This window comes from Schistocerca nitens, chromosome 3, assembly GCF_023898315.1.
Source record: "Schistocerca nitens isolate TAMUIC-IGC-003100 chromosome 3, iqSchNite1.1, whole genome shotgun sequence".
NCBI classification, from domain to species: Eukaryota; Metazoa; Arthropoda; class Insecta; order Orthoptera; family Acrididae; genus Schistocerca; species Schistocerca nitens.
This window is the reverse complement of record NC_064616.1, coordinates 458,935,684-458,940,340: the sequence shown is the minus strand read 5'-3', so window position 1 is coordinate 458,940,340 and position 4,657 is coordinate 458,935,684. Positions and strand designations below refer to the sequence as shown.

General features: G+C 41.9%; 1 non-coding gene across 1 annotated transcript; it reads right to left on the bottom strand.

Annotated features, from left to right (window-relative positions):
• Positions 1-2,786: 2,786 nt before the first annotated feature.
• Trnas-cga (transfer RNA serine (anticodon CGA)) lies at positions 2,787-2,861 on the bottom strand. The gene has a single exon. It is a non-coding gene; the product is annotated as a tRNA-Ser (tRNA).
• Between the last annotated feature and the right edge of the window lie 1,796 nt (positions 2,862-4,657).

The window sequence follows — 4,657 nt, the reverse complement described above, 5'->3', positions numbered from 1 at the left end:
GAAATGAATGCATATGGTATATCTTCTTCCCTTTTTTCTGTGAGTTTACGGCTAACTTTACCAATGAATACAACTCTAATTTGATATGGTGCGTATCCGTTTTTCCTGAAGACATTCTTAAGGTGTATTAATGTAGACTGCATGTGATCGTGATCTTAAACTTTCATCGCTCTCTGAAATAAAGTGTCAGGAAAGAATGCTTCTAAGCTGGATGGTGAAAATTACATTAATTTACATAAAGATATGTATTTGTCGGCTTTCCGTACACAGAATGACCGAATCGTCCATCCAGTTTCCGTTGGACCAACACGTTCCAAAACAGCAACTTGTCTTCCTTTTCTACTTTCAAGAAAATCTGGTGTTCGGATGCATGGAATTATGTGGTCTAAATCTGATGCTATGCATGCCTTCCGTGAGGCCACACTGAAAATGTCATGATATCCACAGAAACAAGTTAGAAGCAGAGGAGTGAACATAAAGCCCGTTCTTGGCAATCTTCCGTATAGCATTAGCAAAAGGAGAGACAATAGACGTACCGTTGGTCATTTAGTAATGTCCTCCTCCGTACAGAAAGTTGGTGGTCGTCAAGACCTGCTGAAATAGATTGGTAATGAAAATCGTCTTCTGACAACATAAAAAAAATAAAAATGGCGACTGTATGGGAAAGCTTGAGTTTTAATTCAGATTCGACGCTGTCTGTACACCTAGAAGCTTTTACACAAGGATGCCGCCGCATAAAATCTTCGATAAATTGATCCTGTCGAAACGCAGAACTCAAAATGCCTTTTGTTGTTGTGTTACTGTCATCCCAACTCGACGCACAACGGGTAATGAGCGAGCGTTGAGAAAGCTAACCTTATCAAGATGACCCCTGCCGGCAACCCCACGAACCTGCAACTTAAAACTGATACGAAGCTGAACTACTACTTTAAAATTCATCCCAAGTTTCTATGTTCATGAATATAGAGAAGATTTAATCTTGCGAAATAGGACAAATCCTTTGTAAACATTATGTATAATGACAGATTAAAATTACTGTATGCCATACCGGGACTCGAACCCAGATTCTTGGGTAGTACTCATACCGATTGAGCTATTCTGGCACCTGGATAGCTCAGTCGGTAAGAGACTGACCACGAACGGCAAACTTCTGGGCTCGAATCCAGGTGCAGCACACAGTTCTTACCTGACCAGAGTCTCAAGACAGCGGACATTCAGATGCAGTGTGAAAGAATCATTCAGGAAGTCTACTGGCACTTCTCTACACTTGTTTATTTTGTTTAACAACTCTTTACCAACTGCGCTCGGCACACAAGGAGAAAAGCTGCACGCTACCTTCTTGCGATCGTAATCGCCTACTGCTGGTACACATCTTCCTAGTTTGGATCATCCGGGATAATCCCTCTGCGTGTTGATGTTTTCGCAAACAGTTAGGAAAAAAGAACACAGACCGAAAAGAGCAGTCGGACAGTGAAGAGGGGTGCCTGGAGGACCGTGAAAGGTGGTGGTGTGCTCAAGCTCGGCGGAGGCCGGCCGAGGCTGTCATTAAGGGAACCTCAAGGCGGTCGTTGCGAGTGATTTAAGAAGAACACGCTGGTCCGGGCGAGCGCTCGCCTCGGACTTCCAGAAATACGAGCAAGCATCCTGCAGCCTACTACCTTCAGACGGGCCGTGCAATTGAGACGCTGTGGTCACCTAACTTCCGCAGGAAAGTTACGGGTCCAACCACAAACTACCTAGCACATATGTCCTCACCCACACGACTGAGTTGTCGTCGTAGGCGAACAATATTTGACAAGGAGAGGCTCAACAAGTGTATCCCGTAGATTCTGATTTTCTGGAGTACTATCAGCCACAAAAAAGGTCTTGCATACCATGCAAGACAAGGCCAGAATGCAGATTAAATGAATACGCCTTAAGATGTAAGCTCGAATACTCCACATTTGCAAGGAAAACTGAGATATTAAATCTTGCCAACTGATCACAGTTGTTAGTAAAAAGACGAAACGAAAGAAAAATACAGGAACATTTTTGTTGCCATGTATGCGATTTCTACCTGACATATTATGTGAAATTTTCCTTTGTTTCGAGTTTAGCCATAACGGCATGTAGTCTTAACTATATGTCTGCAGTCCCATGTAAAATCTGGTGCACGCAATCAAGTGGCTGTTTGGAAAGTTAGTCGCAAAGTAGTGTTTAGGTATTTATCTTAAAATTAATTTCTTATTCCTTCGTTTAACCAATTTAAAGCGCGTATTCTAACTCATATATTAATTGTGTTTCTAATGTATTGTTTCTTTAGTTTTTCTAACAATCCTCTGCCATTTTATGTTTTCAGATTCTTTGTAAAACTGAGCTTCACAGCAAGTGTTTCAAAGACATTTCGTTATGTCTGCTGAGATGTTCATTTCTTCTAAACTTTAATTTCTTCTATCCAATCAGTCATGACCTTCTTTGAGTTGTTTGAAGCAGTCATTTTATGACTCTACTCTTGAATATGTATGTAAAATTTCAAGCCCCTCTTGTGTATTTTGTCAATGAATTTATCGTTTCTACTATACAACTCTACTATTCTTCTCTGAATCCAAAAGCCATTATCTAGAACGGGGACATATATTTTTCTAAGAATTTTTCACCCAAGCTTTTATATTTCTGCAACTTTTAAGCAACATCCAGAGAACATGATACCTGATATATAATTACGTCTGTGTTGTAATATCACTCTCTCACATCATAGGATATTGCGTTTCTCCATTTTATGAAACTTCCTGGAAGATTAAAACTGTGTGCCGGACCGAGACTCGAACTCGGGACCTTTGCCTTTCGAGGGCAAGTGCTCTACCATCTGAGCTACCCAAGCACGACTCACCCCCCGTACTCACAGCTTTACTTCTGCCAGTATCTCGTCTCCTACCTTCGAAACTTTACAGAAGCTCTCCTGCGCAGGAGGAGAGCTGGTTGGCCTCTGTAATAAAAAAACTGAGTGAAAGGATCAACAAACAAACTTGAACGGATGTCATGTGACGTCCGCAACGACCAAACATAACGGTAAAAAAAAAAAAAAAAAAAAAAAAGTAGAGCACTTAACCGCGAAAGGCAAAGGTCCCGAGTTCGAGCCTCGGTCCGCCGCACAGTTTTGATCTACCAGGAAGTTTCATATCAGCGCACACTCCGCTGCAGAGTGAAAATATCATTCTGGAAACATCTCCATTTTATACTTTTTAATTTTGCTTTTGGAAGCGGTAGTGGGTATTTCACAAATTATGACGTCAGATCCAGAGCACAGTATCTGGGATTCAAAAAATTTTTTATATGAAATACAATTTCTAGAAACAGTTTTCGAAAAAACCGACTACGCAACTGTGAAGCGGGAACTACACAGCAGTAGACTTCAATAAGCGTGTCAGCGTATTAAGAAGAAGCTCTGTCTAATTCCAGTGAGATTTGTACCAAGTCATATCCAACTTCTACGAAAGAGAATATCAGAAAATCTAGGCGCTACTGTCTGGAACCGGGAGACCACTACGGTCGCAGGTTCGAATCCTGCCTCGGGCATGGATGTGTGTGATGTCCTTAGGTTAGTTAGGTTTAAGTAGTTCTAAGTTCTAGGGGACTGATGACCTCAGAAGTTGAGTCCCATAGTGCTCAGAGCCATTTGACCCATTTTATGGAAACTTGCAGAGGTGACCAAAGGGAATACAACATTGGAAGTGGAACACTGTAACATTGAAAAATTGTTTCTATATTATGGAGTAAAATAAAGGCTCAAGCGAGGTTATTTGTTCCAGTGAAAGAGCTAGATCCCGTGACACGAAAGCTGTGTGGACAAAAGCGTTCCGGCGGGCCACTAAACGCTCTGTGTGTGCATGGACTCAGTACCCTGAGGTTTATGATCCACAGATATGCTTTCTAATAAGAAACAGTTGGGCCACGGCACGCAGCTACACCAAGTACCATAGAATCACCCTCTCTTTACATTCATGCAGTATATCTACTAGCGCAGATATCGACTGTGTATTCTATTCACTTTAATGTTATGAAATGTGTTAAAAACTTAACTTCTCCAGCAGTATTCAACTGCCACTTTCTCCCGGGAGACCATTTGGTACAGCTTAACACGCATTGCCGAATCTTGTGAGACAGGGAGGTGAGCCAGTCCCGCATCCAACTGGCCCCGGCGGACTGAAAACCGTTAGTTTGGTACAACAACCAGACCGAGTGTGGTTTTCAGGGGACTTAGCAAGTTCGTCTAGGTAATCTATACCTCGGAAAATACGACACACAAACAGTTAAAATAAAACAAACACAAAGTTTACGTGACTGACAAATAGACAGTGCACGCCACTTCCATCCCTTCTGTTAGTTGAAGACTGTGCGGACAGGAAGGGCGCCCACTGAGAAGCAGCATGAACCTGATTAGATGCTCACTGGAAACAATTCCTATTGTCTGGTCCAAAAGTCTCAAGAAAACTTCGGCAATGAGTAGGTGGGTGTTTGGGGACTCCACTCCAGTAGGCAATTGATGTTTATCGCAACTAAAGATTTCCGCTGTTATAAACCAAACAATAGCTTAAACCCGACCAGCGAAGTCCTTTTTCTTCACACTTCCTTTGTTAAACGTCTCTTTCAAATTTAAACAGACAAGAAAGAAATAGAA